Source organism: Jaculus jaculus, chromosome 1, assembly GCF_020740685.1.
Source record: "Jaculus jaculus isolate mJacJac1 chromosome 1, mJacJac1.mat.Y.cur, whole genome shotgun sequence".
NCBI classification, from domain to species: domain Eukaryota; kingdom Metazoa; phylum Chordata; class Mammalia; order Rodentia; family Dipodidae; genus Jaculus; species Jaculus jaculus.
In genome coordinates, this window is record NC_059102.1 from 58,596,762 (window position 1) to 58,609,670 (window position 12,909).

The window sequence follows — 12,909 nt, forward strand, 5'->3', positions numbered from 1 at the left end:
TAAGAGAGAGAAAGGGGCACTTGAGAGCATGCTGGACTTGCAGTTATGCTTCCTGTTATTTTCTGTTTAACATTCTATCAAGCATGTGTCTGAGATAAACTACACACACATGCTTATTGCTGCTGACTTCAGAGTAATGCAACCAATGACCAGTTCATCAATGAAAGGTTCCCTATCAGCTGTTTGGCACATGTCCATTTTTTCCTCTTTCTACCACATGAACTCTTTGTATGGGAGCCTTGCTTCATGTACCAGTGACCAGCATTTCAGCCCTTTCCAAGTCAGTTCTCAGAAGTGGAATTATAAAAGGAGTGAAAGCATCGGAACATTTTTAAGGCCTGTGATGTTTATTGCCAAATTACTTCCTAGAGAAGTACATCTGGTTCCACCTTCGATCAGACAGTTCAGGAATCTAAGCTGGTATGCATCAAAAGGGCAGTGAATGTGGGAGAGGAAGAGAAGGAGCTATGGCTCCATTAGTGTCTTCCTGATGAGAATGGACAGAAGGCTTTAAGCTTTTGACTTTGTGAGTTAGAAATGCAGCTTCCTTGGAACTGAGCTATGCTGTAAACATGCCCTTGGGGTGCTGTGACACCTAAGCCATTTAGGGATCTATCTTGAAATTCTGAGCAGTCCTCAAGGCTAAAAGTTGTTTATGTCATAAATAAAAGCCACTTCTGTGAACAGTGGAACACATACTGTGGTAAGTATGGGATGATTTACTGTTTCTTCCTACTTTAAATACTGGAATGAGTCCTGTGGCAGCTTTGTGGTATGAGTGGCAAGGAGGCTTCCTTGAGTGGCAAGGAGGCTTCCTTGAGGCATAGGCTTGCGGGCATTGCAAAATAAACACCTCTCAACTCAAAGAATAAGATAGAGATAGTTTATTCCAGAGCCAAATATGAGTGACCATGGCCTGGGGGAACACAGATTCAAGTTGTCCCAAATATCATGTTCCAACATGTTAACAATTTCATGAGGCTTTTTGTACTTACTTATAAAACAAAAGAAAGTCACACCAAGGCTCTATTCAAATCACCAGCTAAGTGGGAAATCTCTGCCCTAGGTTTGTTGTAGTCAGCTCCACGTTGCTGGGACAAACACCCAACCAGATACAGTTTATGAGGGGAAGGGTTTATTTCAGGCCTATGGAGTACAGGGAAGCATCATCAATGGTGGAAGAAGCTGGCTCCCTTCCACAGAACCAAGCAGAGAGAAACAACATCAGCAAGTGAGCACCCACACCAGCTAGCATGGAGAACCAGGGCTTCAGCTGTTCTGAACACACATCAGAGGGCTGGACTCAAGATCCATCCCCCCTGGACTGGAGAGGTGGCTTAGTGGTTAAGGCACTTGCCTCCAAAGCCAAAGGACCCAGGTTTGATTCCTCAGGATCCACATAAGCCAGATGCACAAGGTGGCTCATGCGCCTGGAGTTCATTTGCAGTGGCCGGAGGCCCCAATGCACCCATTTTCCCTCCCTCTCTAATAAAATAGAAAATGGAAAAATGGGAAATTTTGAAAAAGGAGGGGGGGCTGGAGAGATGGCTTAGTGGCTAAGGTGTTTGCCTGCAAAACCAAAGGATCCCAATTCAATTTTCCAGGACCCACATAAGATAGATGCACAAGGGGGACGCTTGCATCTGGAGTTCGTTTACAGTGATTGAAGGCCCTGGCGTGCCCATTCTCTCCCTCTCTCTTTCTGTCTCTGTAACAAATAAATAAAAAAATATATTTTAATTTTTTTAAAAGATCCACCCATTAACACACCTTAGGGCTGAACTCCAAGATCTGACCCCAGTGACACCTCCCTGTAGCAGCATCTATGGGGCCATACATCCAGACTACCACAAGGCTTCAGAAGCTGTGACATGACATTCTTATCTTTCGGGTTGGAAGCTCAGAGGGCTGTTTGTACATTCCAAGAAAGGATTTACTTAGGTCACAGGAGTGTAGCACAGGCGCAAAGGTGCGTGTTAATTGGCCAGTGAGGGGCTAAAATGGCTGTGGACCTTCAAGATTGTAACCTCCCTAGATTGTTATTCTCCCATCCAAGTACTAATCAGGCCCAACCCTGTTAGCTTCTGGATCAGATGAGATGGGTCATATTCAGGGTGGTGTGGCCGTAGACTAGATTGTAATTCTAGTCATTGTAATCTAACCTTGCAGGATATTCAAAGTAAGTAGAGCTGCTTTCTGGGAACTTCAGTTCACACAGCCTCCTGGCTCCAGTGATTCTGTGTTGCATGACAAAGGCAGGCAATGCTTCTGTTCTGGAATGGCCAGAGGTGCCCAGTGGCTTCCAATGTTCCACCGCTTTCATTCCTATCCTGCTTTGTTCTGGGAAAGACAATGTTGCCCACAGTGTATTAGAGGCAGCTGAGAATAGTGGGGCTAGGCAAATGAGGAAAGGGCAGAGACAAGTCAGTGTAGGGAAGAGATCATGGTGAGGGTAGTGTTCATTCTGCTGTGGCTCCATGGCTGTCTAGAAGCTTGGTCCCATTGCCATAGGTGTGTTGGGATCACAGAGGTATGCTCCATCTTGCAACTGGCTTCATGTGGGTGCTAGGAGATGGGACTTAGTCCGTCAGGCTTTGAAAGCTATCCAGTATACAATGATTCAAATTCAAGGTGTTTTGAGATAGTAAGAGTGAGCTGGGCATGGTGGCACATGTCTAGAATCTGAGCAATTGGAGGCAAAAGCAGAAGGATTGCCTATGAGTATGATGCTAGCCTGGGCTACATGGTGAGATATCTCAAAATGAAAGAATAGTTTGTACCAATACGTAACTTGGAATTTATTCCTTAAAACTAGAATGGCAGTTCTGGGGAGATGGCTTGGTGGTTAGGGCGTTTGTCTCTGAAGCCTAAGGACCCTCCAGATATTGGACTCTCCAGATCCCAGGTAAGCCAGATGCACAAAGGTGAGGCAAACACAAGGTCACACACACATGCCCACTAGGTGGCACAAATGTCTGGAGTTTGATTGCAGTGGCTGAGGCCGTGGAGCTCCAACTCTCTATCCTCCCACTCATTCACTCTCTCCAAAAAAAAATAAATAAATAAAAAATTTCGAAGAAAAACTAGAATGGTAGGTCAGAAGGAGAAAATCACAAATACCATGTCCTCCAAGCCCAGTGTAAATTCCTCCCACAAGCTGCTTCCCTTGGGGTCCCTGTCCTGTGGAATCTCCCATGTGGCAGATTCTAGAGTCCAAGGGATTCACATTCAAAGCCCAGCTCTGTCACTTACTAGCTTAAGAAAGTTACTCACATGTTCCAAGCCTCAGTTGTCTCATTTGTAAGTGGGAAAAGAAAACTGTAACACTATGTCTTGAGTTTCTGTGGCACTTTATCATTATGTGCATGCTAGCAATAGTAGTCCATTAAAAGTAGCTGGTATTACTGCCATGGTCCCCGATTTCACTGCATGAGCCGATAAACATGAGTGGTGTCTTTGATGTTCCTACTATTTCTCTAAATAACTATCTACTTTGTTCAACTTATTACCTGTGTTTAATTTGTCCCAATGTCCCTTTTCTCACAGCCATGACCCTTGTTTGTGTGGTTTGTAAATTCTCCTCCTACATCCAGACAGCTTCCAGAATCATCTAATATAGATCAAGACCATCTCCCTTCTAGTCAGAAGACAAGAGCCAAGTTTAATCCTGTACCATGGCAATAAGGCTTTATGTTTTGTCCCTGTGGAAAATGTCATCATATTATCAAACTTATCACCCCTGTTAGTATCCATGTCCTTTGTCATGCTACTTTATAGTTCCACTCAAAGGTGAAAATAGCTTCTCACTCCTTAGCATGTGTGTTATCTGTCCATAATTGTAACAAGTCCCTATGGTAATCCTTTTAAGAAGAGGAAAGCTTTATTTCAGTCTATGATCAGCTGGTCCTGCTGTTTGGGGGCCAGTGGTGAGAGGCGGTGCATCACAGTGTGATCACATTGGCAAAGCAAACCTGTTCGCCTCATGGCCAGGGAACAAAAGAGAGATGAGGGCAAGAGTTCCAGAATCTTCTTCTGACGTCCCTCCCAGGACCTAAAGACATCCCACTAGGCCTTACAACCTCCAGATAGTACCACCCCAAAGATAAGGCCTTTAGTAATTGAGCCTTTAGGCACATTGCAGTTACTTTATCATTGCTAGGACAAAACACCTAACCAAGGCTGGAGAGATGGCTTAGCAGTTAAGGAGCTTGTCTGCAAAACCTAAGGACCCATGTTTGACTCTCCAGATCCCATGTAAGCCAGATGTACAAAGGTGAGGCAAATGCAAAGTCGTACATGCCCACTAGGTGACCAAATGATTGCAGTGACTGAAACTCTGGCATGCCAATTCTCTCTTTCTCTTTCTCTCTCTGTCTCTCTCTCTCTCTCACGCTCTAAAATGAAAAAAACAATTAAATAAAATTTTAAAATATTTAAAAATCACTTGACCAGAAATTGATTAGGGGGAGGGCAGGGTTTATTTCAGGCTTAGAGTTTTGATGTGGAAGTTTCAGCACTGAAGAAACACATGCTGTGGTAGTTTGAATGTATGCCCCCCCTCCGCCCAACAGACTCAGGTGTTTTATTAAAACTTGGATGTCCAGCCACCTGGCTAGAGGAGGTGTTCCTAGGGGTGGATCCTAGGGTCTAGCCCCAAAGTATGTTGGGGACGGATGTGACTTTCCAGTCAAAGTTGTACAGAGCAGGCTGAGCCCTGCCTGAGTCCCTGCTGCTGGCTGCCAGGTTTGTGCTTGCTTGTGGTGCTGGCTGTGTGGTCGCGTCTCTCTGTGCTTGGATTTATGAATGGGAACCAGTTTCTTTCACCATTGATGGAACTTCCCTTGGATCTGTAAGCTGTAATAAACCCTTCCTCCCATAAACTGTGTCTGTGTGAAAGCTTATCCCAGCAACTGGGTGCTGACTACAACACATGGCAACCAGCTCACATCTTCATACATCAGCAAAAGAGAGAGGGATACAGAGACAGAGAGAGAGAGAGAGAGACAGAGAGAGAGAGAGAGACTGAGACCTCCTCCAGTAAGGGGCCATCGCCCAAAGTCGCCAGCAGCTGGGAAGACTATGGGGGCCATTTTGCATTCAAACCACTGCAGTAACCTTCCAGTTCCAAACTATAGCACCCTGTGACTTTCTCATATCTCACCATCTCATGAGCATACATGCCCCAGACAAGAATGTGGTGCTTCAGCAGGAGAAGAGAAGAGATGGAGAAGAAACAAGCTAGCTGACCCTATCCCAGAGCATCCCACCCTCCAGGTAAATGAAAAATATGTTCTGGGGTAGTTTGCTATGCAGCAATATTCCATCAGGCCTCCCAAATCCTTTCCCAAGTAATATTCTCTTGCAAAACCCATTATATTCCAATTCTAGGAGAATGCTTGGCCATAACACACGCTTGGGTTTCTCTCTTGCTCTCTGTTAGAAAAATCCTTCATATTTCTTTGCCATCTTTCAAAACCCTGTTCAACCTTCTTAATCCAGCAAATACCCCATATTTTTCTGTTACAGTTTTTTTTTTAATTTTCCTAATCAAACTTATCACTGACTCCTTCAGCAATCTTCCATGAACCTTCATATATGTCCACCTATGTATTCTAAAGGGTAGAGCTTCCTAGTTATCAGTCATGAGATCTGATCCCCCTTACTTCTATATTCCATTAAGAAAGGATTACTTGGGGTGGGATGATGGCTTCGTGGGTAGAAGCTGTTGCAATGGAAATATGACAAGCTGAGTTTGGAGCCCCAGGGGCAGTAGTGTGCCCTGCCATCCCAGCCCTCGTACACTGAGGTAGAGACACAAGAACCCTGCAAGCTCACAGGCTAGCTAGCCTGGCGGGCGTATGCCACGGTGCACAACAGAGGTCCTGCTTCAAACAAGGTGCATGGTGAGGACTGACACCCCATGTTCTCTGACTATGAGCACCTCCCCTGAACACACAAGATTTTCTTTTGAGATAGGGTCTCACTGTCGCCAAGGCTGACCTGGAATTCACTATGTAGTCTCAGGGTGACCTCAAATTCATGGAGATCCTCCTACCTCGTGCTTGGATTTTAGGGGTGTGCCATTATGCCCAGCCTATAAATATTTGTTTAAAAAGAAGAAGAAAGGGTTACCTGTATTAACCTCCATATAATTTTCAAAAGAGTATTTAGTATTATGACTCTCATGCAACTATAAAGTGAACTCATCAAAGATCTTATTCAGGGCTAGAGAGATGGCTTAGTGGTTAAGGCTACTGCAGACAAAGCCAAAAAAATCTGGGTTCGAGTCCCCAGTAACTCTGTAAAGCCAGATGCACAAGGTGGCACATGCATCTGGAGTTTGTTTGCAGTGGCTAGAGGCCTTGGTGTGCCCATTCTTTCTCTCTTTGTGAGTTCAAGGGCCCCCTGAGACTACATAGTGGATTGTGAATTCCAAGTCAGCATGGGCTACAGTGAGACCCTACCTTGAAAAACCAATTACATACCACTCTCTTGAAGAGAGGACAGAGAAGTGGAAACATTCCTTCCTGAGGGAGGGGGTGGAGGAGGTATTTCCAGAGACTCCAGAATCTACAAATCTGGGAAAGGGCTGATCTGTAAGTAACCCCAATAACTCATTGGTTCACCAAACTGGCTTTGGTGTAATTGTTCTTTGGTCCGTTGTTTGCCCTATCTGGGGACAAGAGATGTTTGTGTCACTCCAGGGGAAAACGTGAGTACCCAGGCACTCACGACCACCCCTAGCATTTTAAGTGTCAGGGATCCAAACCCAGGTCCTCACGCTTGCCTAGCAAGTACCTTATCCACTGAGCCATTTCCCCATCCCCTCAGTAGAGATTTTTGGCTTCTTTTCTTTGTGTTGCTACAGATCTAAATGTTAGACAATGAAAAATATATTCAGTTTATAACTACAAGGCCACATAGCTGCCTCTGCTTGTTAAATCTAGCAAAGTGAGAAATTAGCTTGAAGCCTCTGCCTTGCTGACTGGCGGGCATGGCGCTGGAAAGTGCTATGAAGCTGGCAAAGGGAAGAGAAATCGTCGCCAGTGTTAATCATCAATGGATCCTGCAAGCTACCCAGTGGCCAGTCAAGCAAGATGTGCCCACTAGTAGAATGTCTGTTATGGTCATAACCAGCTGCTCTCTGACTGGATTTGGGGCCCATGCCATGGGAGGGAATTCATGCCTAAGTACCAAAAACCAAGTCAAAAGCCTCTATGGCTGCAAGGTCCCTAAGGGGGAAGCAACTGCTATTATATGGCTAAGTACATATACTGTGCCCACCAGACTGTCCTCTAAATACCTAGGTTTATGCCTTCATGTCACTGCTGCTCTCACTTTTATTTTTCGAGGTAGGATCTCACTCTAGTCCAGCTGACCTGGAATTCATTATGTAGTCTCAGGGTGGCCTCGAACTCATGGCGATCCTCCTACCTCTCCTCCTGAGTGCTGGGATTAAAGGAGTGTGCCACCATACTCTGATTGCTCTCACTTTCAGTTAGAGAAGCTTCTCTTTTCAGAGGGTGGTAACCACTGGGCAAGCTCAAAACTTGTCAAAGTGTTGAGAATAAATGACTGTTGACTATTTAACACTAAACGAGTCATCTCTATCACACCTTCCGAGGCTCATTGCAGAAAAGCTAGCAGGAAGAACATAAGAGCCAAAGGATGGGGAGGAGTGCTTCGGAACACTATCTTCCAGACACAAAGTGGTCATTACATTAATGATGTCACAGCAGCTGCATACGACCTGCAAAATATTGGGCCCATCAACATCTTGTCATGGATCATGGAGGAGGGGAAAGAAAAAGACATCAAAGTGGAGGAGGGAATAGTCGGAAAGAAGTTCAGAGAAGGGAGGAAGAGCCCAGACAAAAAGGGTGCTGGATGGGGATTATGGCCAGATTACATTGCATGTACACATAAAGGCCGTCAATAAAATGAAATAAAATAAAATAAAATAAAATAAAATAAAATAAAATAAAATAAAATAAAATCTACCATGGATGAAGACATGTTTCTGTGGCTTTTAACTTGCCCCTGTGCCCCTAATATAGCATCCTCATAAAGACTGGGCTATTCTGGAATTTTTTTTTAAGGTAAGGTCTTGCTCTAGCCCAGGCTGACCTGGAATTCACTCTGTAGTCTCAGGGTGGCCTTGGCTTCACAGAGATCCTCCTACCTCTGCCTCCTGAGTACTGGGATTAAAGGCGTGCGCCACCACGCCCAGCCAGTTGTTGCTTTTATTTTTCAAGGCAGGATATCACTCTAGCCCAGGCTGGCCTGGAACTATGCTGGCTTTTTCTCTGAGTGAAAAGAAAGGCCCTTATGCAGGCTGGCTCAGAGCCCTGGGAGCCTGGCACTACTGACTCTCCCTCTGCCCACCCTGGTTGGCTCAGCCTAGCAGGGGCTGTGGGGCTTGCCTGCCCCTGTTCTACAGGCGCTATTCCAGGCCACTGCAATTAGTAAGCCAGCGGAGAGCCTTTTTCGGTGACAGCTGAGATACCTCAGGCTAAGAATAGGATTCTGACTGATGAAGGAAAATGACAGCCAGGGACATGGGGGGAGGGGGATGACTCTGTGCCAGGGCTTCTGTAAAAGACCTAAGACTCAGATTTCCGCTTTGCTGATGAGTTGGGCTGTGCTGCTCCGATTCCAGACACCTCGTGAAAACTCTTGTCAGCTGCATAATTATTAAAATGCAATGGGCCGGGTAAGCTTCTCAGGGTCCTAGGGTGGGTTCGTCCCGAACCAGCTTCCAGGGGCTAAGTCTGCCAGCCAACACCCAATAGTAGGCTTAGGGCTCATGCTTCTGAGGCATTTTGGTTTGAAGCCAAAGGGTATTTTTGCATTTTCTAAGATCTCCAAAGACAAACCACTGAATCTATGCCGTCGCAAACACTGTGGTGAAAGGGCAAGTGATTGTGAGGTCAGAGGGCATGGCCCCACCCCAGCAGCCTTGTTTTGTAGCTTGGGTATTTTAGGCTTTTGAAACCTCAGCTTTCTCATCTACATAGGGGAGAGGGGACTAAGGGTATGGCTCAGGGGTAGAGCACTTGCCTAGTGTCTGTGGGTCTTGGGGTTCAACCTCTCCCCCAACTGGAACAATAGCAGGGAGGGGATACGAAAGCCCACCTCCCAATGCAGTGGTGATTAAATGAGTTGGAAAGCATGTAGCACATTAAATATCCAGCATGAACAAGCCACTATTCCTCTGTGGCAGATTCTCACTTGTCTCTCAGGAAGTTCCTTGCAGTCCAATTTTAAGATCCAGAGTATTGAAAGAAAATATACCTTGACCTTGACATTGGTTTTTCCTTTCCCTGGGTCTCCTTTTCCTCCATCCCTCCCACTGATTCCCTGAATCACCTCCCATATGAACGGTGTGCCTTGGCCTCTGCCTGCACTGGGGAACCAGGGTAAGATGGCCACAAATGAACAAAAAGAGCAAAATACCCTCCAGGTGATTATAATCACGCTTTCATGGTATGAAGGACTATGTGTTCCTATGAGACCGTGACCCAACTACGTCCATAATACTCCTGATGATTTGGGACTGGGGCAGAGGGTGTTGATGGTACCACTACTATGGGCATTCAGCTTGCTAGTTTCTACAAGTTCTACTTGTAGCAAATTAAGCAATAAGGACTGGGTGTTGGTAAAAAGGACAGAGGCCTTGATGGAACTCAGAAAGCTGGAAGTGAAAATTGATTCAAGCCACCACTTCCCATGTACATGTATGCCCACATACCATACAGCATACACATGCAGAAAGAAAAGACAGCAGGAAGGAATGACAGTTGGCTGCATTTACTGTTGTCAGTTTGCTGTGTACTTGTAGTTCGCCTTGGGCCGGTTGAAAGCCTGTCGTTGGTTCATCTCTAACCTTGCCCTTTGTTACAAGCAGCTGCGGATCTTTATCATTCAGTGACAGGGGAACAGGTGCTAGTTTATTTCTAATTTAGTCCTGAAGGCCAGTGCTTGAAAATGATTTGCAAGCAGCTTGGAGATTTTTCATTATAGTGTTTGAAATCTGCCTTCTTTTTCCAAGTCTTAAATTTCCTATCAGGCGTTTCTGACCTCTGCCATGTCACTTGTTTCACAGGGAGCTAACATACTGGCTGCTGAAGAGCCCTTTCCCCCTTTGCTCCTGCCTCAATCCCCTATTAGCTTCTCTGCAGTCTGGATGGGCTTTTGCATAGCAGGCAGGCTGGGTACTGAAGGCAAGTGCTCCAAGAGAGGGACCAAGGGGATACTCTCTTCTTACTGGGCTGGAGAGATGGCTTAGTGGTTAAGGCACTTGCCTGTGAAGCCTAAGGACCCAGTTCAACTCCCCAGTACCCACGTAAGCCAGATGCACAAGGTGGCGCAGGTGTCTGGAGTTTGTTTGCAGTGGCTGGAGGCCCTGGCATGCCCATTGGGCTCTCTCTATCTGCCTTTCTCTCTCTCTCTCTCTGTCTCTCTCATAAATAAATCAAATATTTTATTTACTTTAGAAAGAGAGAGAGAGAAAGAATGGGTGTACCAGTTTCTCTAGCCACTGCAATGGAAACACAGATAGATGTATGCACCATTTTGTGTGTCTTGCTTTATATGGGTATTGGGGAATGGAACCTGGACTGGCAGGCTTGCAAACAAGTGCCTTTGGCTGCTGGGCCATCTCTCCAGCTCTGAAACTGTCTCTTTTATGACCAGACCTCACACAGGGGAATCATGCATCATGATTGCCATAAGCCTTCTCATCATTTGCACTACAGGCAGTCAGAAAGCCGTACATAGGGCTCAAGGGAGAGTGAATAGAATCTGATTCTTCAAGGAAAGAGGTGAGAGTCTAGGAGATTGTGCAGCTAGAAGCATTGCTGTAACCATTTTTGGAAAGTACAGTCTGCTACATTTGCATATAGGTCCCCCAGGGGATATGCTTGGCGCCACCAAGGCTTTGACCAGTTCTCTTTTGAAAGAGAATGGGTGATGGTGTTGGGAAGAGGTGTCTGGCTCTGCTGCAACAGACCCTGGGCCTCATCTGGGAGACCCATGAGTGAGAGTCCAAGGAAAAAGATCAAAGGAAGGCTAATAATAACAAAAAGTCACCCCGTAGGCTGAAACACTGCCCATGACAGAGACCTTTCATTCATTCCTTTATTCTGACATTGAGTCTCACTACATTGCATAGGCTGACCTTAAACTAACTCTTAGGATCACCGATCTTCCCGTCAGCCTCACAAGTAGCTGGGACTACAGGCATGCCCTATCATACCTGTTTTTAAGTGTTTCATTTTAAATTGAGACTCTTTGGACTGACATGAAGAGCAAAGTCCTGTGAAGGCGCTGGGCCAAGTCTGCCTCCGTTAATGATATGTTCCAAGAGTTTCACACACCCATCTCCCACAGACAAACAACCATGGAGAGGCTGGGCATAGACAAAGATGTGATAAAGATGGTGTCCCTTGCTTTGCTCAACGGGTAGCATCACAGGCTAAGTGTCCTAAGTGAGGAGGGCTTGTGTTATCAGCATGCCCACACTGCAGATCGACAATGACCCTACCATGTGGATCCGGAGGCCTGCCCGCGCTCTTCTGGCCCAGTCATTTACTCGGACCATTTCTCTGAAGGAGACTTGAAAGCTGCAGACACTTGCACTGGAAACCCCGAACCGGCTGAGCAGAACCATTTCCTGGTGTGGATTTGCCTACATGGATCGAGTGATGCGTGGTCACCAGATGTTGGACAGGAGTAAGAGTGGATCATGCTGACTCCATAGCTCAGACAGTTCACAAAAGTCAGATAGGAAAAAGCTGAGAAAAAGGAAAAAAAAAAAAAAAAAGACCCAGAGATGAGCAGTGTTGGGGAGAGGTGACAAGGGAGCCAGGGGTGGACCTGAAGCTTGGGCCCCCTCCTCTCTGGCAGTTCTTCACAGGGTTCAGGCATATCCAGGGCTCGAGGCAGCTCTGAGCGTCTGGGTAAGGAGGGGCTGTTTCTCTGCTCAAACCCACACTTTACAAACTCTTTCCTCTGAGGACCACACCTTCCTCCCTGCTGCCACCCAAGCCCAAGGGGGCTGGAGTGTGGCACGGTGGGCAGGAGTCTCCCATTGCTCTTGCAATGGGTTGGAGCATTTTCCAGCTTCTGCCAAGTATCCCCTGCCCCCCTCAAGGCCTCAGTTCATGGCACAAATATCTTCTTGCTCATACTCCCTTTCTTGCCCAAAGTTTGATCATATGATCTGGCTACACAGTAGGTGTATGATCCCAGGCATGGTAAGATCCCAGACTCTGGGACTTGGAAGGGAAACAGGAAAAAGGGTGGAGAAGCCTCAGGCTCAGGACATTCCATGGAGTAGACGCAGCCCACCAGCGCTGTGTGCATGGAATTTCCTCTGCAGAACATTTGTCCAGTAGCCAGAGCGTTTCAGTGACCTCCAAAGAGCAATTCATTCAGGGTCGGAGACGTCTCAGCGTCTCTGCTTCTGTAGAAGCTTCCAGATACCCACTCCCTCTCTCAGTGTAGTTACTATTATCAGAGCTACTCGGATCAGCCTGGGCCCTGGCAAGCTAGGCTTGGCCACCCATCTTCAGTACTCATATTAAAGCGAGGTGCACCAGTGAGAAACAGAAAAGAGATTCCCTATGGCAACATCAGGAAGAGGAACAAAGAGGTCCAGTGATTCCCCAGGTCCATCTTTCAGGTATTGACATGAGGTTGTGGTTTAAACAGAGGACAAAGGTATGCATAACCAGGCAGTCCTGGTCAAGGTGTGGTCCCACCTATCAATGACCTGCCCTTTACTGTCACTGTGTCAGCTTTGGGATCCCATCTGTCTGTCCTGCAAGCTGTTAGTCCTGCCTGTGGGAAATCTCTTCCTGGGAGACAAATTCCTAATTTGGCTGTCAATAGGGTTTCAACCTTTCC